Source organism: Falco punctatus (genome assembly GCF_963210335.1).
Source record: "Falco punctatus genome assembly, chromosome: 4".
Lineage (NCBI taxonomy): Eukaryota > Metazoa > Chordata > Aves > Falconiformes > Falconidae > Falco > Falco punctatus.
In genome coordinates, this window is record NC_137583.1 from 113,751,271 (window position 1) to 113,778,182 (window position 26,912).

At 45.7% G+C, this 26,912-nt stretch overlaps 1 long non-coding RNA gene across 1 annotated transcript; it reads right to left on the reverse strand.

Moving 5' to 3' along the window:
- Nucleotides 1-2,694: 2,694 nt before the first annotated feature.
- On the reverse strand, nt 2,695-6,249 carry LOC308062404. Its single transcript, XR_013927561.1, has 3 exons — nt 5,907-6,249; nt 3,063-3,171; nt 2,695-2,735 (listed from the first exon to the last, which is right to left on the reverse strand). It is a non-coding gene; the product is annotated as an uncharacterized lncRNA (long non-coding RNA).
- Between the last annotated feature and the right edge of the window lie 20,663 nt (nt 6,250-26,912).

Genomic DNA, 26,912 nt, shown 5'->3' on the forward strand with positions numbered 1-26,912 from the left:
CTATTTACATCTCTGAGCCCGGACACAAACCGCAGCTGTATGCGCCACCAGGCTCAGGGCAGGAATCATTCATGCCGTTGCACAGCTATATATCTCTACAAGCATGCAGACACCTATTAAACACTAGATAACCATGTTTATCTTTCCTATTCTCCTTCACAATACCTAGCTGTTTCTCCCATTAGTTTCCAGCCCGCTCCTGCATAGGACTCCTGCCCCAATATGCTAGCTTGTTCTCACTTAAGACAACAACAATAAAAGTTAGTTTCTTGCTTGCTTTTACTTCTAAGTCTTAGACTCTTCAATGTTTATGAAATGTGAAGAGGCGGTGAGGCGAGTGTGATCAAGTTCAGCACTATCTTTACTTGTCAAACTCCTGTTCAAAGTCAGAAGATATTACTTGGGAGCAGAACTTGAGCCCTTTCTTCTGGCCTGGTGTCTAGTGCAGAATGGGAGAAGGAGGGAGGGTGAGAAACACTTGAGAGCTTTGAACAGTGTGTCAAAACTAGGTGTCTGCTGGACTTAACCTTCAGTCAGCTACTTAGAAGTGTCTGTAATGTAGTGAGCTTAACAGCTCCAAACAGCCCTATCCCATTTGAAGAGAAACTCGAGCCTACTGGTAGCAAGGTTGCTTGCAGCTTCTTGCTAGCAAAAATTGCACGATGGTGTGATAAGAATCGTTTGAAATGAGGGTAAAGGTTGAAGTAACCTGCTACGCTTGGTGCATATTTTAACTTTACCATTTGGAATGGAATGATAAAGAACGAAGAGGAAATTAAGTTGGTATTTTTGAGCTTGGAGCACACTAGGAACGCTGTCTCTGCCTTGTTATCCATTAAACATCTGTTTACATAGTGTAGTAGCTGCTAAAGCTAGCCGTAGGGGGAAAACCTGTTAGAATGAAGAAAGCTGCCTTGTGTGCAGCTGCCCACTTGAATATGTAATTCCTGGTCTCTTGAATGAAACATAACTTGAACGTAGGAGTGTTTGTGCTCAGGAGATCAAAACCCTTTACACTTCCACCAAAGCTGCTTGTGATGCATATTTCAGACGCTAGCACTCGAGTGTTTAAAGAAGCTTTTAAACAGAAGCCTTTGTTCTAAGGATCAAGGGGCTGGTTTCTTTCTACTCTCTTCCCCAGATGAGTGCAGTGTTACTGCAGTAAACCGTTCATGTATTCTGTTACACTTGAACTATGAGTGCAGCAATGATACGGTGCCGGGAGTGAAAGAAGACAAGTTGCTTATTTTGGGTTTTTTTCTTTTATTCTTTAGAAAAGCTTTAGAGCTTCATTAACAATTTTAGTACTGTAATGATTATCAAAATGAAATGTTGTTTTCTCTATGTGATTACATTGGATTTATTTGATCCCTCAAAGTAAAGGTTCTGCTGGTGGCAGAACAACTTGCTTCTGTTCTATATATGTATCTAAAGTGCATGTTCACAGCTGTTCCACCTTTCTGACAAAGTGCATGATGTCTTGTGCCAGAAGCTTTGGTTCCTCAAAGGCAGCAAAATGCCCTCCACGTGGCATGTAAGAGTAAGTGATGATGTTCTTGAAGACCTCCTTTGCCCAGACCCGTGGTGTATGTACTAGCTCCTGAGGAAAAAGCTGCAGTCCCTGTGGGAACATACACTGCAAACCTAGAGGACATTAACTAAGTGCCTTTTTGAAAAAAGTCCTGGGGAAATTCTATAAAAACCTCCTGACTCTAGTAATTGCCACAGTCAGCTGGCAGAGCTTCACCGCAGCGACACATTTTGTGGTTTGTACTCTGCTGAAAAGCTTTGCTTGTATTTGAGTCTCCTTGAGTATGAGAATATTATACCCAAAAACGTAAAGTAGAGCCAACTTCGCACACGGTTCAATCTTGAAACGTTTCCTATTTTTAAACTTACCTTGTTTTACAGTTTTGCGATAAATGGCAAGACGCATCACCTCTTTGTGACAGTCAGAAATGAGCCTGCTCAAGTTTACTTTAGAATTTATAGTACCAGCGTAACGAATGAGTTGAGGAAAGGTAAGCTGGCTCGGTCTACAAAGGAAAAGACTCTTCTATTTGTTTGTGTGATCAATCACATGGAATTCCGTTCTGCAGCATTTTCTGGTCAGCCTCTCTTATAGTCATCTTAAAGTCAGTGGCTGTTAGAAGGTGCTTGGTTTGTTAGAAGGTACTGCTCTCCAGATTGCTTCCCCAAGTTTGTGCTTAACACTTGCGGTCGTTAGTTTTATCCACCACTAAGCCGTATGCTTCCTAATTCAGTTTAAACGTCTCTCTTGGAAATGCTCCTGATTTTCTGTTTTGTTTTAACTGAACTGAGCCAGAGATCACATTTGTTTGGTGACTAAGTATATAGACCTGTAGTTTGAACACAAGACTGAATATAGTTTGATATGTCCGCTGCATTGTCTTGGCTACAAGCTACTTTGTGTGAATTACAGGTTCAAAAGAAAAATGACTCAACTATTTTTATCAAAAGAAAATAAGAACTTAGATTATTTTTTTTAACAACTTAAGTTTGCTGTTTTAAAGTAATCTAAATGTTTATACAGGCAAACGTGGTTCAATCTCATTTGCAAATCTTTCTTACACCTACCACTTCATTACCTGGCATCACCTGTTAGACCAGGGTCCTTGGAGATGTTCTCCTTGTAGAATCGCATTGAGGACACAATGGAGGATGTCACGCAATAAATCATCACATTGGCCAAAAGCTCATCAAGAGTGTATTTGCTATTGATAGAAAAAGATGAAGACGTTTCATTGGAAGCTGTTTCTCAATACGCTATATTGGGCTCATGCCCTGAAGAACAGTTGTTCTTGTTCTCCACTTGTTTTCAAGCAGCAAATTAATTGGCACCCATGTGCCCAGAGCAAAACTGCCCGGTGCTGAAGCAGTAGTTTGCAGGCGGTCTGCTGTAAGTTTACACTACTACTTGTCATGTGTAACCTTTCATGCTCAAAATTCAGCTTTGGCCAGTCTTTTACCTATCTCCTCATTAGTTACCATTGCTCATTCTTTTAATGAGTCCTCTCATGGAAGAGCACCTGTTTTCTTACCTTTCCAAGCCTCCATCATCTTTATGCAGAAATGATTTATCTCTCCAGGTAGAGAATTTTTCCAATATATATGCAGCAAGCCCCACAGGGGAGTCATTCAGTCCACAACCTAATTCAAGAGAAGAAGAGAACCATTGCAGTTGCCTGGCATTGCAAATACTTCAGTGGGAGTTAAACTGGACTTACATCAATTCTTCAGAGTTTTCTATGAGAATTCAGTAAAGAGTGCGTTTTACTAGCCCTGGTAGTACTTTATTCTTGAAAAGTTCACCCCAATGGAATTTTGGCTATAACTGACAGCACTATAAAGTTGAGCAATTCCTATACAAAAGAAAATAGGAGTTAAGAAAATCCTCTGGGCTTCTTGGTAATGTGTGGCAGAAAGAGCAAATTCAGATGTAAAGGGATTACACTCTGAAAAGAAATTTCAGATAAACTGTTTGGGAGCACTGTCCTGCTTAGGATGGCTAACTGGGACCCTGAGTGCTGTTCACTTTCTATGTAATTTAAACAACAGTGGAGTGTTGTGTATCTGCTATCTGCTCCTGCCTTTGGGGAATGCTAACAAACATTATAAACACAGCATATTATATCTGTGTTTTAACCTGTAAAACGGGTGGGGATTACTTCAGCAGTGGTAGAGCTTGCCTTGGGAAAATTCCTGTACCACACTCTAGGCTGTAGTTTTACAGTATCCATAGAATTGCCTACTCTCAAGTGTATTTTAGTGTGACTTTAGCACTGAATGACTGCGTAGAAGATGATGCACAATGTGATTTCAATTTAATAGTGGACATAGTTAATGCAAAGTAAGTTTGTGCATTGGCACAACAGTTTCCCTGTGCTGTCAGGCCTAAAGTGATTTGCTACACATCAAAGTCATGTAAATGCTTTGACCAGCAAAGGTAGGGCAGGCTAAAATGTGCCAGCTAACATATGACCCGTCTGGAGGTGAGCATTTTCTGAGCTGAAAGCTGTCTCCGAATCACTGTATTCAACTTTCATGGACTGGATGCTCAGAAATACCAGTCTTGTTTGCAGCTTACTAATGATTCAACCTGTACACATCTTAGGTACCACAGCTTCTGGTGAGTGAAAATACTGTAGCTTTGCTTTAAACCTGCCTAATGAGAACTAAACTGATAATATAGATATTTTTTGAGACTAAGCAGGGAATATGTATTTTTTCCCCCTATTTATTTTCTGCCTTTCACAGTGTGCTACAAAATCCCTGCTCTTCTTTTTTTCCAGGTTAAAGAGTCCTAGACTACGTACAGTGCTTGTAGGGAAGCTGCTTGGTCACTTTAGGGTTCTTTTTCTCCCCTTCTTGTATTCTTTTGATTATAAAATATATTAATGAAACAGGGGTGGAACAGATTCTAAATATCATGGATTTAGTGTTTTGTCTTACTCTCTTTTTGCTTTCTTTAAGAGTTTGTAAGATTCTCTTAAAGTCTGAGCTGGCTGACGTTTCAAAGCACTGTCCTTGACTCTTGGATTCTCTCACATAGCAGCAACCAAACTAGAGCCCATTGTGATTTTCTTCCTCTGCTTAAATTGCTTTGGTCTTTGTTGACATCAGTTTTTATTGGCCAGTTTAATCAACCAGTCACTTAACTGCAGAGAGTTACCAAACCATTTATCTTTAGATTAAACCAAACCCTGGATAGGTGTCAGATTTTCACTTAACCATTAACTTTTATCTGTAGAGAAATTAAGATCATATTGAAAGGTACAGGTGCCAGCACAGATTTTTGTGATACTCTCTCTCCCCTGGAACTTGCTTACTTATTTATATTCATGAATTCTCATGTTAACTAGTTATTAACCCATGAACTTAATCTTTTTCTTAAGGCAGTTTAATGTCTTTAAGAACACTGGGGGAAGGAACCTCAACAAAAATTTTTTTGGAAATTAAATATGTTCCATTACTAGATCCACAGCTTCTTGATCCTGCCAGAGCTCTGATATTTGAAGCATGATTTCCCTGTGATATTATCACCTGTAAATGAATTCTCCTTTTAAAAACATTTCTGCTAGTTTTCTGATCAGACACTAGACATACTGGTCTTTGTTTTTCTGGGGGCTGTCTTCATTGTTTGGCTTTTGAAAAGAAAACCCCAAAAACCCCAACCTGGTATCTGGTTTGTCTCCTTTTATTTCTCTGATATTGCAATCAGTTCAAGCAACAGACTAGGCATTAGCTGACGTTTCACTTTGAGTTTCCTCTTTTCCAGTTAAATACCAGGATGGGGTGCTATTCCTTCTATGGTCTCCGTACCTGATGCCAGTCTGAGACAACTCTGCTGTCTTTCCTGATGAGGGTTTATTTCAATAAAGGAATACCCCATAATCTTTGATAATATTATACAAATAAATCATGTAACTTTTCTGAGATGGCCATACCTTTCTTCAGACTCCTTATCTACTGGTCCCACTACATCATGCTTCTGGCTTCAGGTATTATGGCTGTGTCTACCTTTCTGCAAGTTTCACATTGCACTTGCTTATGGTATTTTTCTTGTTTTCACCCACATTTATTTCTAGAAGCTTCAATGTCAGGGTCCTGTGCTTTACTTTAAGAGGCTTTTTGCAAAGGGTTTCTTTGCCATAGAGAAGTGGTATGCCATTTAACAGACCTTGAAAAGTGATATTTGTAGTCTCCGTCTTTCTTTAAGCGGTTCCTTTTCACTTCCTTTTACACAGCTCTTGTCCCCATGTCTTGCATTCAGTCACCAGAATTCATTGCTTCTCAAACATGGTTGGCTTTTGTTCAACTATGTGTTTATACGCCTTAAGCAGTCAGTATACAAAGTTCATAGTGATATAGAGAAGGTTCATTACCTGCAGTGTCTGGTTTGGTGGCTTGGATGTGTAAGTATCCAGACTCTCGCAATAGTTCATGTATATTCTTCTGGATGAAAGGATACATACGTCGAACATCTTCCCTAGTAAAGCCTATGAGCCATGGTATATAAGCCCCAAGCATCACGGAAATCATCCTTCTCAAACCTTCTCTGCCAGCGAAGATAAGATTCACAGATCTGAAATCAAGTTAATGAATAGAAGGTTAAATCAAGCCATTTTCTGTTTCCAAATTTTCTAGAAAATAAGTCTGACGGGAGCTGTAATAGAAGCATTTCACTAAGCCAAATACATAAGCCCTTCACATTTATCGTGATTTCCAAAAAAAATTTGGGAGAGTTAAAAATGGTACAGCTGGTGCCATCTCCATCCAGGAAAGTCCTATACTTCGTGGTACTGATCAGCTGCTGAAAGGCTGAGCTCCTTCCTTTTCTCCCTGCCAATTTTAAATTTATCTCCTTCCTGATTTAGAATGATGATCCTTGAGGTCTCAAATCAAAATGCAGCAGAGCTTACTTCCATGCCTAGTGAAAGAGAAGCCAAACAGCACTCCATTTTTCTCTGTACAACTCTTCCCTAGATAAGGGAGGCCAACAGCATCCTGGCTTGTGTCAGAAATTGCGTGGCCAGCAGGACAAGGGCAGTGATGCTGTACCCAGCACTGGTGTGGCTGCACCTCGAATACTGTGTTCGGTTTTGGGCCTCTCACTACAAGAAAGATGTGTCCAAAGAAGAGCAACGGAGCTGGTGAAGGGTCTAGAGAACAAGTCCTATGAGAAACAGCTGAGGCAACTGGGCTTGTTTAGTCTGGAGGAAAGGGGGCTTGGGGGAGACCTTCTTGCTCTCTAAAACTACAGGAAAGGAGGTTGTAACAAGGTGGGTGTTGGTCACTTTTTCCCAGGTAACAAGTGAGAGGATGAGAGGAAATGGCCTCAAGTCGTGCCAGGGGAGGTTCAGATGGGATATTAGGAAAAATTTCTTCACTAAAAGGGTTGCCAAGCATTGGAACAGGCTGCCCAGGGAGGTGGTTGAGGTATTTAAAAGGTGTGTAGATGTGGCACTTAGGGACCTGGTTTAGCAGTGGACTTGGCAGTGTTAGGTTTATGGTTGGACTCAATGATCTTCAAGGTCTTTTCCAACCTAAATGCTTCTATGATTCTATGAAATTTAGAAAGCGTGAGAATGCAAATACCACTGTCAATGCAAAGCACGTGAATATGACTGAATGCACAGGGGTGGGGATACCCCTGGAGAAAACAAAGCAGAAGGCGATGAGAGGCAGGGCAAACAGAAGGCAGGACCCGGACCGTGGAGCCAGAAGGTAGGGTAAGAACTGGAGAAACCTTCTCTGCACTGATTCCCTTTGCTACTCACTGTGGCAGCATCTGGGCCATGTTTGTGGTAATAAGAGATCCCCAGTCTTCTCCCTGTAGGTAGTATTCTTTGGAGCCCAATCTATTCATCAGCTTATGAAATTTCCGAGCAGTTGCTTTGCTGTCAAAGCCTGTAGGTAAAGAGAAACAGAGGAAACCTGTTTGTCTTGGTGTATCATCCCCTGGCCAAAGATCATGGTCTGACAGAGGCACATGAGTATGCTGCTGTGTAAAGGCACAGTGTGCTATGCTGCTCTGCCTTGCTCCTTGGCAATACAGTGAACACAAGATGGAAATTCAGTGGAAAGTGGATAAAGTGGATAAAGTGGAAAGCAGACCTGGTTTCCAGCTACCATTACCTTCCAGATCTCCACAGCCAGCCCCAGAGCCTCAGCCACATGGGTGTTAGTGCAGAGCCAAGCATCTGCATTCACAAACTGCATTCCCTGGTGAGGGCCAGGGATGACTGAGGCTCCAAGAACCTGGCAATTCCAACAGCGCCTTTTCATCGCTCACCTTTCTGGTGTGGTGCCTCAGAGAAGCCATATCCTGGGATGGATGGGCAGATGACCTCAAACACCATGTCACCCTCATTCAGGCCATGCTCAGCTGGCTCTGTGAGTAGAGCGATGGTCTTGTAGAACTCGTAGAAGGAGCCAGGCCAGCCGTGGACCATCAGCAGAGGTTGAGCAGCTCAACTGTGAGGGACATAGGAGGGCTTCACGTGGATAAAATGGATATCAATCCCTGCCACACATCCAGACAGATAAATTAAAGCCTTAGTTCCATCACAGTTTCTGTTCCAAACTCTGAAGAAGGAGGGTGGCAAAACTGTGATTAGCATTCACAGCAGAAGGTACACAATCAACCCATGGCAAGAAGATGCCTAGCTGAAAGGACATGCCTGGTATTTTACCTGTGTCTCATCTTTTACTTACAGACAGAGGTATTGATCCCAGTCCCAGTTACTGGGGTCACAGGAGACTGAGCATCCACCTCCTGAGAAATTGGTCTTACAGTATATAAGTACAGCTGCACTTCAATGAATAGCATAATGCAACTAAGACACGTGCAAAAACATGACTAAATTACAAAATGTGTGGGTGATAAAAAGAGAAACATGGAAAAAGTAAGCGCAGGATATAAGTTTAACCTGCAGATCACTTATCTAAAGTCTGGCTAACCTCACCTGGCTAAACTGGGTGGTGGTGGTGGATATTCCAACCTCAGGGCCTGGGTAAATTTTACAGTTTTCAAAGGTGGCTTCAAGGCAATAGCAGAAGAAAACCTCGTTGTTATTTAGTGCAGGTTCAGAGCCAGATGAAGCCCATCTTCAAGCAGATCTAATCTTATCACCACTGTGCAATGATCTTAATCTATAGAGGGTTACTAATAACATAGCCTCCACTACTGATCCTTCATTAAGCTGTTATGCACACTGTTGTCTTAATAGAGTAACCTCTTAAAGCCCCCCATTCTCTCTGTGCATTTCAGAGTGAGACCTGCTCAAGCCACAGAGACCCCCTCACCTTCAATGGTGGTTCGGAAATGGGGATATTTGTTCAGGATTTCCACTTGCTTGCGTCGGTCAAACGGGTTCCTCCAGTAGGCCACCACCTTCTGCAGGTAGCTGGAGGTGAAGCCGTAGCGGAAGGCAGCCCCTTCCAGCTGCGGTGTGTAGCGGGCCTGCTCCAGGCGGCGATGCAGGTCCTGCGGACAGGAGCTCTTGCAAGGCTGGCCAGATGCCTGCATGTGCCCTATGCTAAGGCAGGCATGAACAGGCTCTCCTGGCTCCACCGGCTTCTGTGTCTCTCTCTGGGACACCACAAGCCCTCCTGAAGCAGTGCCATACTCTGTATAACTTCCTGAATCATTTATATGGAGAATATATTTCTCTACAGGTTAGCAGTTCCCCTAGGGCACCCAGGAGTAGTGGGTTCTACGCTTGCCTTACTGCTAACTCGCTTTAGGGTTTTGGGCACTAGGAACTTGCCAGCACTGCCAGCTGAGAGAAGAATAAGCAGCTCAGCCTGTGCTACCGACTGCTAGTTGGCCAGATAATTAGTGACAGGCTTGTAGGGACAGAAGGAAGGACCCCATCTTTCTTCACCCTTCCAACCCTGTCCTCTGCGGAAGCCCCTCAGTCCTGACCTACTGGTGCCTTTGCTATCCCGGTGCCCTCCCACCCCATTCCACCACTGCAGACCTGCAGTCAAATTCTGCTGCTCAAAGCATGGCCTTTCTGCAGGAGCAGCCCCAGGTTGCATTGAGAGTCTGTGGTCTCAGAAAGCGTAAAGACATTGCAGTGAATCTGAGCTCAAATCCCATTCATAAAGGGCAGTGAGCCAGAGCATCATCTAACGGACCTGCGCTGGCTATTGCCCCCAAGGCATCACCTCAAAGCAGTAAGGTGGGTGATGAACTGGCTCCACCTCGCAGCTTTCTGCCCCTCCTTACCTCCCAGGCACGGGCACCTCAATTTCTTTGTCAGATGTTTCAGTCTTGAAGGGACAGATACTTTCATCTTCTTTCCCTTTTAGAGGTCTTTCATCTGAGCCCCACCGTCCATTGCCCATTTCAATAGTCTTGATCTTGTGTCTAGACCTCAGCCAGTAAACCAGCATCCCTCCAACGCCCAGAGCGGCCACAGGGACCAGGACTGCATTCCTCTGAGAACATTTGAATGACCTGGGGAGGCATAAAATTGTTTGCGCCCAACAGAAGTGTCAAGGGTAAAGGGACTATGCTGAGGCTTGTAGTCACATTGGTTGGACGTGAGTAACAAACCCCATGCAGTCAGCAGGGGCTGGGTGTTTCTGTTATTTTTGAAGATCGCAGGCAGGATTTGTGGCAGGGTTACATCTACCAGTGTTTCTTAGGGACCTTAAGCCTTTGCTGATCAGGACTTGTTAATCACAAGGCTTCTCTGTCCCTCTCCTTATGAACCAGGTGTGCCCTGGGAGACAAGGATCAGTAGGATCTGGATCTATCTGTTTTAAGGCAGGTACTGAAGTGAATGGGATAGTAGCACCTGGACAGCTTCAGGAATAAAAACTGCACAGAGTGGGCTGAGGAGCAGAGACAAGAGTTTTCAGCTGCTGGAGACAGCTGGATGTGCTAGACATGCCCCTTGACTGTGCTACATACATAGCTCCCCTACAGATTCAGTCATCTTTTAGGGCAACGCTAGCCCTCCACCATAGCTGTCCATAGGTAAAGGTCTCAACTTGTCTGTCTGGTGCCTCTTTTTCTTACCTAGACAGCAAAGTTTCAGACTTTCTTGAGGTGTGGGAGCTAAGGCGCCAGAGCTGGATTTAACAGACAGACAGCAATGTTTTAAAACCGTTCAAACCCTTCAGCAATCAGTCCTAAATGTAGTGTCCCTTCCCATCCCCCTGACCTGTGCCTCAAGCTCTCCAGCTTCCCTTGGGGATTAGCAGAGCTGTCTGGGGCTATTGCAGGGGGCTCAAAGAAGACTGTGAATGAAGATTTTTTGTCATACAGGGTATGGAAGGGACTATGCTGTGCCCCAGCCCAGGTGCTAATAAAAAGTGAACTCCTCAGCACAGAGCAGCTATTTCACTTACCTGATCCAGGACAAGGTGCCATCCCTAGAAAATGGGGGTGGGGGTGGGGTGGGAAAGATTCTTGGTCTGATAGTGTTGTCTGAATGGTACCATCCCTTGGGGATGGTGTAAGGAACATCCCCTGCCAGCACCATTTACCGCGCAGCCATGGGATCACAAGCTGTTCAGCTGGCTGGCAACAGAGACAGTGTTTCTGGGCTGTGTTTTAGCTAGATAGTTTGTCACCATAATATTCCCGCCTTCAGCACAATTTAGATAAAAGGCACTGAACAACTGGGTAGGTGTCCTTGTGGTGTTTCATCCTACAGAGGGCTGTGTTACTTCAGCCAAGTAAATAGTTTATTTTGGCAGCTGTGTAGCGATAGGTGCCCAGCCTTGGCAGGGGACTTCCAAGCTCAAGGGTTACTCTGCTGCCAGCCACGTGGTACTCATCCTGCCCAGGGCTGGCATGAGGAGCAGCTTGTGGGACCCTTCCCTGTTCAGGTTCAGTGAGCTGCTGTACCTTTGCTACTTCCAGCTACTCCTGACTGGATACCAAGCTTTTAGGTCTCATCTGCCCGCAAGAAAAAGGAAACATCCTCGTTGGTTCTCTTTTAGCCTGGTAGATTCTCTTGCAAGAAAAGCAGAATCTAAAATCTACCAAAAAGTTAGAAGCAACAGAGAAAGTCTTGTTACTCTGCAGCTAGATGAGGGAGCTGTTTGGTGTCATAATTACGATGCCTTGAGACAAAAAAAAATTAAAAAGGACAGGAAACTCCATGAAAAACCAAATCCACTGGGTGTTTCCTGTTGCCTGGTACCCTTTCCCACTGCTACCTGTGATGCAGAACACAGTGCCTGTACTGGACACCCCAGCAGTAGTGAAGGCAATTGGGTAATTGATCTCTGAGACAGTCTATGTGATTTTTAAGGAAGTATCTCCTGAAACCACTCCCAGACAAAGAAGACCAAGAGCTCCTAAGAGCAAACAGTGTCAGCCTCCACCTCCCTGGAGGCTGAGTAGCTTATGCAACAAGTAATAACAACCCCCTGCACTTACATCCTGGAGTTTAGTGAGTCAGAGGCATGAAACCAGTTATCACGGCAACAGCACAAACTCGGCACTGCTAACAAAGCAAGCATGTCCCAGAAACAGCTCTCTGAGTGGCACAGAACAAGGCTCAGTCTTATAAAACCTCCTCCCTACCCATGCTCAGGAAAGCTCAGCTGCATGCTCCCACCCACCGATGGCCTGGTGGACCCCACCGGGCCTTTCTCCTGCCCCAACCCTGGGGACCCCTGTTTAGAGTCCCTCCTCCCTGTGCCAAAGAGATCTCACCAGGCGTTTGGAAGCATCTCCTGCCACATGTCCGCTTCTCCTCGCCTAGCCACAGCTCCCAGCGAAACAACCCAGGTGTCTCCTCTGCTGGCTTTCTCTTCCGCAGCGACACTCTCCTGGTGACAATGCAAGCTACATCAACCGTCAGTGCCACCTATTGCCTAAACGTGCGCTTGCAAATCAAGTTCAGCAAGAGACAAATGCCAGGTCCTGCACGGGGAGGGAACAGCTCCGTGCATCAGCACAGGCTGGACGCCAGATGCATAGAAAGCAGCTCTGCAGAGCCTGGCCTGAGGTCCTCAGCTGAGCCTGAGTCAACAAGGTGCAGCAAAGGCCGGTGCGTACAGGGCTAGATAGCAAGCGTGTTAGCCAGCAGGCTGAGCGAGGTGATCCTTCGCTCTCTTCAGCACTTGTGGGGCCACATCTGGAGTGCCATGTCCAGTGCTGGCCTTGCTGGCAGAGGAAGGGCTGGAGTGAGGCTGCCCACCCTCGGTGGTCAGGGCCACCAGGCTGCTGGGGGGCTGGAGCCATGTGGTGTACCAGGAGAGACAGAGAGACCTGGGCTTGTTCAGCCTGGAGGAGAGAAGGCAAAGGGTGGGGTCTTACTGCTGTCTGCATCTACCTAGTGGAGAGTGTAGGAAAAATGGACCAAGAACAAAAGGCAATGGACGCAAATTGCAAGAAGGGAAATTCTGGTTAGATGTGAGGAAAAATTAGTTCACCATGGAGGTATTCAGACACTGGGACAGGGGCCCAGAGAGGATGTGGGATCTCCATCCTTAGAGGCAATCAAAATTTGACAGGAACAAGGCACTGAGCAACCTGATCTACCTGAACCTGCTCTGAGCAGAAGCTGCGATGAGCTGACCTCCATGTGTCCCTTCTGACCTGTGCATCGTGTGGCTCTATTCCATGTGCACCTGTGATCTGCAGCAGCCCAAACAAAAAAGGAAAAGTTGCTTTTCATTTTCCACAGAAATCAATGCTTTGTTTTAGCTCATTTTTAGACTTCATTTCCTTCATGGTTAGTAAAATCTTACTAGGTAAAGGCTTCTCTTTCCTAAATTGTGTCCTTGCTGTGCTTCAGTCCAGGAATAACTACATCTTACTGTGAGAGAAAATGATTCCTATCTCCATGCAACGCTCTAAGCGAAGTACCATCACCAGTGAGCTCTGTGATGGTTAGGTCTCATACCGTGACTTCATATGCAGCCACTGTGCCATCAAAAAAGAGTCATCAGGAAGAAAAGCTTGTAAATCCTTCATTTGGTCAAAGTTCAGTTTATTGCTACACCACAGCTATTTCTGGTTACATCCGTCTGGGATTACTTAGCTTTAAGGTTCTATTTCCCAAACAAAACCAGCTCTTTTGAGGCCTCTTGGAAGATGATATCCCTGATTGCAGAGGGACTATAGTCAGCAGACAAGAGAATTATTAGCAACAAGGGGAAAGAACTACAACCCATGTGGAAGGTAGCTGAGGACCCTGTAAAGAGCCAGGTTGAGGTACTGCAGGCTGTGATGTCGTCAGTAGACAAAAGAGACCTCGAGGAAATTCTGTTTCTTACTTAGCACTGGGAAAAAGCATAAAGGCTGGTGGAGGAAGGACTGGCTTAAACAGCTGTGAGTGAATTTATCTATACCAGGAATGTGGGAGAAGAGCCAGCAGAGCTAGTTACAGCTACAAAGAAAAGACAGAAGTTGCTGCTTTCTGTATAAAAAGCTTGGGAAAGTCAGAATGGCTTTTACTTAAGATACAAGGTGACACACCAAGGCCACTAATACCCTGGGGCTAAAAGGCAACACCTCACCACCACCTTCACCCCCGATAAATCTGGAACAGCTGGGATGCCAGGATCCCATCTACTGAAATGCAGGGGATGTGCAGGAGTTTTGTGTGAGTGCTGGTGAGCAGAGATCAAAGGGTTCCCAGAGGAAATTCCGTCCTGGGATGCAGCAGCAGTGGAAAGCAAGGGGTTTTTCCCCTCCTCTCTTACAACCTCTCGAGGCCAAAATGCACAAATTCAGGCAGAAACTGCTTGCTGGAGACAGCAAGGCTGCCTCCCACGAGATTTTGATGCATGTCTCATAAATGGAAAGGGGAATCCCACAGGAAAGGACCTGCAAAAATGTCTCAGAGCATCTCCCTGCATTGGGGCAGGATCCTTTATTCTTAATGACAGACGTCTTAGCAAACCCATTTTTAAAAAGCCCCTTCGGAGCACTATTAGAAAAAATTCTGCCTCTGTCCCAGTGCTGTGCTTTTGCTGGTTCAGCTGCTACTCTGGCATGGGAAAAAAAAAAACAAACCAACCCAAAAGGAGAGAGAATAAAATTTGATACACTGAATCTCACTATTGCACCTCTGTCTAAACTTCCAAATGTCTAAACTTCCCACAGTCCCTGTGCGACAGGCATCATTTTATAAAGGGATTTCATATGTTCCCATTGCACAAATCACATACTAACAGAAAGCTTGTTTCCTATGCTTTTCTCTTGCTCTTGTCACTGATCTGCAGGATCACCCCTGCAGCAATGATAGAAAATACAGACATGGAAATGTTACCGTAATGTATTTTTTCAGCTGGTTTAACAGCTGGATACAAGCAGGAGGAGCCAAACACAACACAACCTGCCAGCTCTCCCAGACCCGTTCGCTACTGCTGGTACAGTGTGACCTGCTGCTGGAGAAAGCACCCAAAGGCCAAGCAGTAGTTCTGCAAACACTGGGTGCCCTCTTGTGGGAAAGAGGAGCTCGCAGCACCAGTAATAACACTTTTTTTGTGTGTATTTGGGCTTTTTTCTATTTTGGACTTTATGTGTTTCTCATTGCCAGTTTCACGTAATCACAATCCAAGCCTCATCAATGCCATTAATACTGAAACCTGAAACACAGGGAGGAAAGCTGGTGACTTCTCATTATGAAATGGGCTATTGAACAGGGGTAAGAATGGAGCACAAAACCTTTGAACGCAGCTCTTTTATAGCTTGAGATGCTGTGGCAACTTGGAAATGATTATTCTGACCTTTGGAGCCGTTGCAAGGCCCTTGCTGGGATTTATGGCCCCAACTGTAATGCACTGCCCTTCACAGAATCATAGATTCATGGAATTGTTGAGGTTGGAAAAGACCTTTTAAGATCATCAAGCCATCATCTTACAGCATGAAGGCATTGCTGCGTAATTTTCCTTTTGCATGCACAAGATCAGGTTCACTGTCTTAAGCATTACTAGAAAGCAAATGGTGCTCATTAACAGGGGATCTTTGTGAATATGGTCTCCTGACTTATACCAGGGACCAGCTCTCTTCTTTTTTTTCTGGTCGGTGGCCACTACCAGTGAGCTGCTGGCCAGTGATGTTGCAGGGCAGGACAACTGGAAGCTTCAGATCTCTCCTGTGCTCTTCCAGGTTCCCGAATTTGAACGTTATGTTCTTCCTTTGCTTTTAAGGAAGGTCCTAAGGCTAACAAGGATTTCATGTGTTATGCCGGATCTTTGCTCCTACAGGCCAAAGACACTGAATGCTGTATTTCCCTGCATGACTCCTGAAGGAAAATGGTCCCCATGGTCCAACAGGTCCAAGCTGGGACTGTCCATGCACATGCAACTCTTTCCAACTGGTATTGTATGAAAAAAGCCATGCCCAGAGATGGGATTAGATGGGGAAAACTGGAGATCTTACCACGTGTGGCTGTGTCCTTGGGGTTAAGGGAAAGCCCCCAGCACATCGCCCTACTTGCAATGGACAAGCAAAGTTTTCACCTTTCCAGTGAGGTCTCAGGACATTCAGCTGGTTGGTGGGAGATTTGTTTGGTACCAAAGTCGACTCTGGCACTGAATGGCAGGCTCTGTGCTCAGCCTCAGTGATCACGTCCCTGGAGGAAACACTGAGCTCCTAAGCACCTCCAAGCTGTTAATTCCTGAATCTTACTAAAAAGAGCCAGCTCAAACATCTGAGAGCAGATGGCAGCAACACCTTGCTCCTGCCCTCACCGGTAGCCAGTCCATGAGGCCTCTGTGCTGCTCCATGGTATATTACATAAAAGTCGGATTGCAGGAGCAATGAACAGCTTGGGAGAGCCCAGGACAATCTCTCCAACCTCTTCCTCCCCCTCCACAAATGCTCCTTTCTTGCGCAGAAAGCCCATTCTCATTTCTGAATATACCTTCCCCCTAACATCTCTTTAGTCCTCTGCTCTGCACTGTATGCTGAAGAGAAGTTACTGTTTTCCCAGCTGGAAATGGCCCCTTCTCTGTCTCCCTTATTGTCGGAAGACCTCACAAATGTTTCACTGCTACCTCCGGCAAGGACTGGCCCCTTCTGTTGCTAATTAGGGAGCTAAGAGGTTCCTCCAGGCACTTCCCAGTGAAACTGAGCCCATTAAATGAATGGCAGGCAACATCTCTGGGGGTGGGGAGCAAAATTACACAACCGCTGCTTGGAAATAGGCAGTTTGTTACGCGTGCTGGTTTTAGAGACTCAGCAACATTAAAAACAAAAGCAACTTTCAAATCCAAACCAGTGTATTTAGGTCACTGATACCCCAGGGATAATCTTGGGGATATTGGTGATGGGAGGCAGGCAGCAGGCTCTGGAAGCTTGTGCTCAGAGCCTGGATGCACAACATGTGATAGCTCCCGCATGTGTGCCAGGCCATGGACTGAAAGGCGGGTGTACAAGACCTTTCTGTGCTCTAGGATATGGGTACTGCTGTGCTGCGTGCTAGGAGTGTTAATCCTGGAACGTAATGTGAAGGATAGCCCTTTTGGGCTTGGACACACTGTGAAGTTTTGGTAGGTGAGTGTGGTGGAGGCTTGCAGGCTTGGCTTAGCTAACCCAGGTGCCCAGCAGACGTGAGGAATTTCTTATACAGAAGGGAGCTGCATACAATCAGTACAGATATAACTTTCAACTCTGCTCAGTTATCCCATTTTTGTTGTTTTACAATCTTAGGATTGCATTGCGTATCTCCTGCAACCATTGCTCCAAGCCATGTAAAATTATCATCTTGCAAAGAAAGCAAGAATCATTTTTTTTAAAAAAGGATGCAGCTGACCAAAGGTACTCGAGAGAGGGACTAGTCTTAAGATTTGTAGGACAATATAGATATAAATGTCTTATGGAAAAGAATATGCTGGGTGATTTGTCATTAATGTAGTGAAGAAGCATTGGTGGCAGAAACAAAGGCCTTACCTTCAACAAAGGACTGCATATAAATTAGTATGTGTAGAGGGTCTATACTCAATGATTTATTTAGTTTAACAAAAAATCTCTAAAAAAGCAGTTAACAGCAAGTATTTGGCTGAGGCAGAAAGAAATGCTAGAGAACGATCTCCATCCTTCTCAATAACAACGATTGCTGCTGAGGATCCTGTAACAGCAGCTATTACGACAGGCCAGATCCCAAGCTGCTTTTCTCCATCCTTACCCTGGAAAACTCCTGTTCTTGCTTTCGGTGGGCATGAGTGCTCAGTGGCTGTGAGGGGTAGCTGTGTTGCAGAGTGGGGCGGGTTGTCTCTGTCCCACCGCTCTGCTGGAGCTCTGCACAGCCACCTTCCTGAAACTAGCTCTTACAACGAAGGGCTTCGGAGGGAAAGGGCGAAGCCCAAATCTAAGCATGGGTTTTGCAGTGCCATCAGCTGAGCATTAGGCGCTCACGGAGCTCCCACAGTCGGTATGGCAGGCAGCTGAAGGGCTGCTGGAGTGTGTGAGCTCCCCTTTGCAGGCCTGAAGAAACATGCAAGAAGAGATCTGTTTTTGAGACGTTGGTCTCATGATGTATTCAGTTCACTGGAAATTTTGGAGAGTTTTCTGCAATGATCCTGTGTGTTATTACCTCCCTTTTGGGGAACTGTGTTAGCTGTTTGGAAGTATTTGTGGCCTTCTTCCCAAATTATTTATTTCTCTATGGTTTTTCCTACTGTCCATTATTAGTTGTTATGCCTACATTGTATAACAACAACAACAGTAATATGAGGAGACTCATCAGGTCCAGAGGCATTAAGAGAATGAAGACTGAATCAGCTGAACTTCTGACATAAGGATATGATTTTCATTTTTCATTAAAAACATCTAGTCTGGAAAACGAGGGACGTTTGAGTATAATGTAATAACAGCACTGCAGATATCTCACCTAAAGAAAGCAGCACTATGGACCTTGAGCATTATATCAGGACCCACAAATACAATTGGGAAAATAATTAGGTATTGTATTTTAAGATATTGGTCTGAATATGGTAAACAAGATTCTATCAACAAATCTGTAAGTGTAATTTTTTTTTCTCCTCCAGCTTTTCAGCATTCTTGGAAAGACTTCTCTAAGCAAAATCCCAGATACGTAACTGACTGGCCCTTCCCAAAGGTACAAGGATAAAGCCCTTTGCAAGTGGCTGTTAAGAAAACTGGGCAGCAACAGCTGCAGGATTAATCCTTGCCTAAGATTAATAAGCAGTTCCACAAGCAGTGTAACTAATGAAGCCTTGTTTCCTACATGTATTTGCAAAATACAGCTACTATTTGCAAATACAAAGAATTTGTATTTTGCAAGTACAAACACAAAAACTTTCTAACAATTGAATTGTTCTAAGATTTTGTTTCCTTTAGGTATGTTTATAAAATCACTCCTGCACTTCCAAAGAAATCACTTTTCATGAAATGTGTAGAAACACCTTTCAGAACTAATTTTGAAATGTCTGCTTGCCGAAGTTGGTGAAATCAGCAAACAGATCAAAAAGTTACTGAGAGGACACATCTATAGACATACCCAGTGATTGCACCAGCACTGGTTCTGCAGGAAGCAAGGAACAAAAATGAAGTTGTGAAAGAAAACATAGGAGAAAGCACCTATTTTTTAGCAGTGTTGCAGTGAGAGGAGTTGCAAGGCTCACAGAAGGAACATCCCCCATGATCAGTGCTGAGACATATGGTAGCCCAGAATGATCGAGTCCAGCTCATTTGGTTTTAATGGTGAAATCTTCAGCGCCATTGACGAGACCACCGCTTGCTTTTGCACCGCATCCAGAGGATGAAGTGTTTAGTGAGGCAGCCAAATCTATGTAAGATAGAGAACGACTGGGAAAAACTTCAAAAGCCCCTAGTAAAGGCTGCTGCTCTGAAATCTAATTCATGTTTTGGCATTTGCCTTCAGTGGGAGCAGGAATGAACCAAAAGTTGGGTAAGTGGCACAAAGTGATTGCAGATGGAGCTCTCTGTGTGCCAATATAAGTTAAGGGAAGCTGGAAAAAATATTTCACTGACCTAATATTTAAATGAAATATTCTGAGTTAGAGCTGATTTCAGGGAAAAACTCCAGGCACCTCTGTGGACAGCACAGTGCTGAGAGAGAAAACTCAGTGCAGAGCAAAGCAAAGCCAAAATAAGATGTCGTGTATTAAATAGGCCAGGAATGTATATATCACCGTAACAATTCCAAAATAAATCAGCTATGCATCCCCACTTTGAAATCAGTGTTAAGTAGGGTCACTTCCATAACAAAAGGGCAGAGAGGAATAGAAAAGGCAGAAAAAAACCTGGCACCATAATCACTGGGACAGTGGAGGCTGTAACAGGAGAAAGGAATGAGTGAGCAGGACAGTTTAGCTTTATGAAGAGTTGAGTCAGGGGAGAGACTAACATAATGAATATCTAATTTGACCTTTAATAAAGTCTCTTGTCACCTGCTGAACACGCTTCATGACTTGACATGGATTATAATCTGGGAGTTACACAACACCTGATGTAATAAAGAAAGGAAATGTAATTTTATGATGCATAGAATTCTGAGATAAAAAGAATTGCTGAAAAATGTCACCAAGGCAAGTAGCTGTAATCATAAAATTAGTATTAATAAAGTTGGTGATGGTGAAAATCCGTCAGTTCTTGTGCCTCTTGTTTTAGGATTTCCATTCAGGTTTGTGTGGCTCACTGAAGCTGAGATTATTCCTGCTGCTCTTTAAGCACAGCAGCATCCACATGGTGAAATACACTTTAAACACGGAGAGTTAGAGCTCAGGATGGAGAGCCAGAAAAAGCCAGTGTAATCCTGGTTTCTGGCACAAAGGCATCACTTAAAAGAGTGCAGAGTTATCCATTCCACAGCTCTCATGCGGTTGCAAATCTCTGTCCTGAAGACACTGGATGGTTTCTTTAAAGCTGCATCTTCTCTCTGGAGTAACCACCTGAGAGCAACATCACAGACGCAACGGGACACACAGGGTTCCTGTGCCTGGAATATTGCGCTCACTTTGAGTGACCCCATTACCAGAAAAATTGTGATGACTGGGAAACAGCTCAAAGAACAGCAACAAAGATGATTAGGAGGCTGGAGCTACTATGCAGAAAAAACGTTACAAAAGCAAAATCTAGTTTGCCTAAGGGATGACTGACTAGGAGCAGGATCCTGGCCTTCAAATGTTTGGAGAGTGAAGAGAAATTATGTAGCGTAATAAAGGGAGATAGAAATACCAGTAACTGGTGGAAATGAGGCAAGGAAAATGTGCCTGCTCTTCCTCTTACATTTTTCCTACGGGTGAGATACTGGGTTGTGAATTGGAAGTATTCATATTCTGACTCTCTAATGAAAGATCAGGGTGAGGACAGTGCGGGCCAGGAGCACAGATCCTTGCTCATGGAGATCAGCTCACAGCCTACGTGACAGTCAGGAGATGACTAGTGAGTAAAGCAGACCACTGTTGGGTGGGCAGGAAGATAGGGATACCACGAAGTAAGAAATGATTTACAAAAGAGAAGTCATTCCTTCAAGAAAGTCCCAAGAAATCCAAGCTGTTCTCCCCCATCCACAATTTTCAAAATACATATGGCCCCAAGAAGGATCTTTCTTCTTTGCCAGCCTGCGACGTATTTGTGGGGGTGCTCTAGAGCAATACTGATTTCAGGACAGGGATACTTCACCTTCTCATGCCTTTCCAAGGAGGCAGGTGTTGGGGCCCTTGATCAGGCATGACAGTGGTTGGAGGCAGCCAGTGGGACACATCACCATATGCTCTGATTCTGGACAATTATTTTTCTGGTGGAGAGGGTAGTGGAGGCATCCTGCCCTGTGCAAACGCTGAGCTGGTGCTTAGAACACGGAGTGGAAGGGAGCGCTGAATTTATAGTATCGATGTGAAATGCCACCTACGTGTGCAGAGAGGTCTAGAGAGGAGACAGAGAAGTCCTGCCTGCCCTGCAGTCCAGGTTTGGCTTCTTCACTGCATGGGTTTGTGTACCATAGCACAGCACTGGCAGAGCCTCATGGCAGTGGCTGATGAGGTGTCCAGGTGAACCAGGAGCAAGCTGTGGGCTGGAAGGGCTTTGCTGGAGGGACCCAAGGGGACTGGGAACTGGGCACTGTGCAGCGTGCACACAGCTGAGCACCTCCAATGGTCCACAGGATGGCCATGATGGAAGTCGTCCAGCCTGGTCCCTCCTCGGGGCAAGCAGCCCTCCCCAGCTGCCTGACCAGGTGGGAGGGAGGCACAAGGAGTCACAGCAAGGGGCTGAGAGGGATAAGGCAGGGTGAGCTGGATGCACTGGGCAAGCTAGCAGAGCTGTGACACTGCAAGCCCTGGTGCTGCCTGAGCCTCTTCAAAGAGCGGATTTAGCAACCTGAGAACATACATAGTCGGCAGAATCATGCTGTGCCAGGGCTGAAGGCAGAGCTAAGCTGCAGAGCTAAAGCTGTGGCACTTGGGCATAGGTTAGTATCCGTTCTTTGCTCGGGAAGGGAAAAGCTTAACGCAGTGTTCAGGGGGAGGGGAGGCTCTGGGTGTTCCTGTAAGCACAACGCGAGGAAATGGTGCTAAGACAGAGGCATGACCCATCATTTGGTAGGAGGTGCCAGCCTGCCCAGGTTAGCAGTGCTCAGTAAAGCAAGTGTGACAAACCAGGGCAGTACAGGGGTGGCACCTCCTGTCTGCTCGTCCAAGCCCAGCCCGTACTTCTGCCATATCCTTCTCCCGTGTGGCACCAAGTGGGTGTTTTTGTGCAGGTTTTGCAGTTACTAACTCTTACCGCACCAGCTTTCCTGCTCTGTTCCCCTCTCAGTATCCCTTGCTGGTGAGGTCTGAGGGACACTGGTATAGCTGAGAGACATCTCTTCCCCTACTTTTCCCTCTGCCAGCTGTCAATCACCCACCTGGCACTCAAATTCAAACCTCCCCATATCAGGCTCTCCTTTTCTTCCCTTTCTGTCCCTCCATCTACCTCCTTTAGCCAGTGATGGGACCACACCAGGCCCTGGAACATGCCAGCATGAAAATGAGCTTTTTGTGCAGAGCTCCCTGCGTGGGTTTGGGTTTCATTTGCTTAAAAAGCACAGAGCCAAAAACTTCAGGGTGATCTGGGGCCACTGGAGAGCCCTGGAAAAGGAGCAGTTCTGGACCTGTCCAGCATGTGGAGTGCCCTGTTATACATCAGGACTTTGCAGAAGGATCCACAAGATGTTTCTTATTTAAAATGCAATTGGAGAAGGGAATGCTACACCAGCAGACTCATCGAGCTCCAAGTCATTGGGATGCCAGCTGCAGTGTGGTCTAACAAGCTTGCTCAAGCCCCTGACTAGACTTGACTGGCCTTCCTGAAGTCTGTCTTGCTGTTACTTCATCCTTGTTAAGAGTTTAAATACAGTTGCTACGCTGCAGTTAAACGCTGATGCTGTGGTAGGCATGCCCTAAGTGTGATGGAGCCTGAAAATTTGGGAAGCAAACCAAGCTCAAGTAACTACTCCAAACGGAAAGCAATAAAAGACAGCAACTCCTCCTTCCCTTCACAGATCCCCTACTTAAGAAAGAAAATCCTAATTCTTCTAACAGTCCCATTATAGGACTGAACTGCACCAATGATGACAGGCCTTTAAAAAAAAAAAAAAAAAAGATTGGCAAATCTATTGTCTCCTCTTAGAAGGCTTATTTGTAAATATGGCTAACCAGATCCTTTTCCTACAGTCTGCAGCAATATTTTTCCCTGAGATCGAGGAGTTAACACTCAAATACATCAGCCTATCTCAGACCCTGGAGGCAGACTAATGCACCATCTCTGCTAGAGCATTATCCCTACCATCCACTGTTTTCAGGTTCCTGTTAAAGATTAATGATCAAAGAGCAAACAGCTTTTGCTTTGACTAATTCTGATTCAAGCCTGGATCTCTGTTTAAGCAAAAGCAAACCAAGCAAGTGTTCATTTGTTTTGAGAACCACTGGTTCCCAGGAAAGAGGACAAATTTCTCTTTCTGTCTTCTGGGTAGTTGGTGCGGGCAGCTCTGTGCCTCAAAGGCTTTCCTGCCTCCATGGCACAGCAGCTGGGAGCCGGTGGAGCACATAAACCCGTAAGACAGGTCCCTATCCTGCAAAGTGAGAAGATGTTAGGAAAAAAAAAAAAGTGATTTTCCAATAGAGGGCACTAACTCATGGCTTTTGTGGCAACATAAAGCCCTATCTGTTCTTTACCAGCACCCTCTGCAGGCTCCCAAACGGGGTATGTCTGAGTTGAGGATGAGAAGGGGAAAGGAGACCAGTACTGAAGTGCTTATGGCTCCGTGTTGGTTTCTAGTATCTTCTACTCATAGGTTCCACTGTTGCAAAGCAACATACAAAGGGTATCTGGCAATGCATTCAAGTACCTGACCTGTGCAGTGACATGAAGAGGGAGATACAAACTATTTTGTTATGGAAGGCATGGCAGAGGCTTCCCTAGCTGGAGGGGAAGTCACTGCTAGGAGACTGTTTTGTTTTTTCCTGGCAGTTCCTTCCTGGCTTTGTAGGGTCCTTGCCCATAGGCTGTTTTCCTGGGAGAAGCAGTCAGTGAGGTTCGTTTGATTTCATCACATCCTGTTTTCAGGGCTTCTGGAAAATAAAGCTGTTGTGAGGCTGAAAGAAAAAAAAGGATCGCGTCCTTGAACAACGACCTGTGGAACAGCAATAGCTTCCACACCTGTATGTGCTCCCCAGCCATAACAACCCCCCCCGCTGCACAGACCCTGAGGGAGGAGGTGTGAGAAAGTCCAGAATCCTCCCTCTAGCACAGAGATGGGGACAGGAAAAGGTGTCCAAATATCCACTGGTGCATCACCAACAGGTCACGGCCATTGCTGGCTCCTGCCTCTTGGACACATGAGCAGGTGCCGTGGTTTAACCTCTGCTGGCAGCTCAGCCCCACACAGCTGCTCGCTCACTCTCCCGGCATCAGGATGGGAGAGAGAACTGGAAGAGTAAAAGTGAGAAAACTCGTGGCCTGATATAAAGACAGCTTAACAGGTGAAGCAAAAGCCACACACGCAGGCAAAGCAAACCAAGGAATTCATTCACCAGTTCCCATCGCAGGCAGGTGTTCGGCCATCCCCAGGAAAGCTGGGCTCCATCACCCGTAACGGGTACTCGGGAAGATAAATGCCATAACTCCAAACATCCCCCCTTCCTTCTTCTTCCCCCAGCTTTACATGCTGAGCATGATGTCACACGGTATGGAGTATCCCTTTGGCCAGTTGGGGTCAACTGTCCTGCCTGCGTCCCCCCCCAGCTTCTTGTGCACTCCCAGCCTGCTCGCTGGTGGAGCAGTGTGAGGAGCGGAACAGCCCCTGGCGCTGTGTATGCCCTGCTCAGCAGTAACGAACACACCTCTGTATTGTCAACACCGTTTTCAGCACAAATACAAAACATAGCCCATGCTAGCTACTATGAAGAAAATTAACCCTATCCCAGCCAGAATCAGCACAGGAGGGCAGCAGCACAGCTTTCCAGGTGTTTTTTCACTCTTTTACTTTAGCTGCAGAGTGCTGTTGTCCCACACTACCCCTTTTTGACTTCAAGAGGAGGAGAATGCGTCCACCAAAGCAAAGACACTTGCCAGTGTGAAATTATGTTGGTCTAGGAAATCTGAAAGAGCAGATTTCCTCTTAGGCTTGGAGGCCTCATGCTTCATTCATCCTCCCTTGCTCTGAGTTTTGGGAATATAGACCCAGCCAGTTTGTCTTACAGCTGGACATGGAAAAGGGTCATTTCACAATCCTTTGGAGCTGCTCTGGGGTTGCTAGCCTCCATTATCTGTCCCATTGTGTATTCCTGACATCCCTTTTCCATCTGAACTGCTCTTCCATGCGCAATATTGCCATTATTACTGCTTCTGAGTGCGGCACGCTGTCGTGCAGAAGCTGGTGCCTCACTGCTTCAGCTAAGTTCAGTTCTGTGTGCGTTCCTCTGGCTGGTGATTTCCTGGATGACAGGCATTTGCATGGATCCTGGCCCTCATGTTTTGAAAGGCCCAGAGGTGGAAGACAGTTAATACTATCCTCCTATGCTTCCTGACCTGCAGGAGTTGCAGGACACCATCAACCACCAAGGCAGAAGGAAGTTATCTAGAGTTTCATGCATTCTTTGCAGAGAAAAGCACCTCCCCTCCTGAAGTCTGTCTAAATCCTTTGTATCACAAGCCTTCACACTCCAGGCTGCTGCCCTGGATGCTGCTTTGTGAGTTCCTTCAGCAGGGGGTTAAATGGAGAAAGACACCACAGAGTATCCGTGACTGCTTTTCTCAGCGGGAGAATGTCTTTGGCTCCCTTCCCAGGGTCACAGTGAACTTCTGGAGGTAGCGGTGGAAGCAAGACCTTTGTGGAAGACTGGTAGTATATTATTCCCCTCTTTCCATTTCTCCTAACACAACTGAGTATGTTCAGTTCAATGCATAAGCCTGAGGTTAAAAGTGTCAGTAGCTCCAGGCGAGCAGACCCTGCAGGCGCAGACACTAACTGCATAATGGGGTGTGAGTGAAAGGAAGCCCTGGAGGTTGTCCTGACACAAACCCCTTGTAATCAAAACAGCTGGAAGCCGTGACATGAAGGGGAGCTGACTTACACAGTTCAGCCTCTTCCTCACGGGGTCTGGTAAGCCCTGGGACTCCTGCTGGATCTGGTGGGGCAGGAGGAGCTGGGCCATCATGAACACACTTGAGTCTGTAGCCTGCGCTGTCTCCTGACGCATCCCAGCCTCCGAGAGCTCTTCACTCCCAGCAGCACTGCGTGCCGGAGGAACCACTGTCCAGGAGAGTGGCTGGGGATGTGCCAGAGCATGCAATTCATTTCATTACACACAAAAGTGCTACAGCAAAACGTAAAGGAACAAGAGATTAAAGGGGAACAGATGTTGGCTGATCTTGCCCACCCTACTGCTGGGAGGCAGCCCTGGGCAGCTGCTGTCTGACTCAGGCTCTGCTAGCTCAGGGTAGCAAGGCTGGGATCTTTGCAGTCTTGCATTGCTCTTCAGAGGACAGTACCAAGTATGGCACTGCGGGTACCCTTTTCTGCTGTGGCAGCTTGTTTCATGGGGTGCCCTTTCTGTAAAAATTCATTTAAATGAATCCTTGTCATCATAAGGCATGAGCATTTAACTGTGGAATGCTGGGCCCCGCTGAGGTGAACCATCCAATCCATAATGAGAAAGGAGATCTGAACCACTGGATCATTAGTCCCAAACCAGGTTAAACCTCCCGTGGTGCAAAGCTTGCCCATCAGAAAAGCCAGAATGGGTTACTGACACTGCCTGATTCTATACACAGTTCAGCTGCTAAAACTCATTTTTTTCACTTAGTGCATAAGCCACATTATTCCCCATTTTTGTATCTTTTTCCTGCCTTCCTTTCATTGTCCGTAGCCTTCCTTTCAATACTCTCTCTATCCCTGCCTCCCTTACTCTGCACTCTGCTGTATCAAGCCACCACT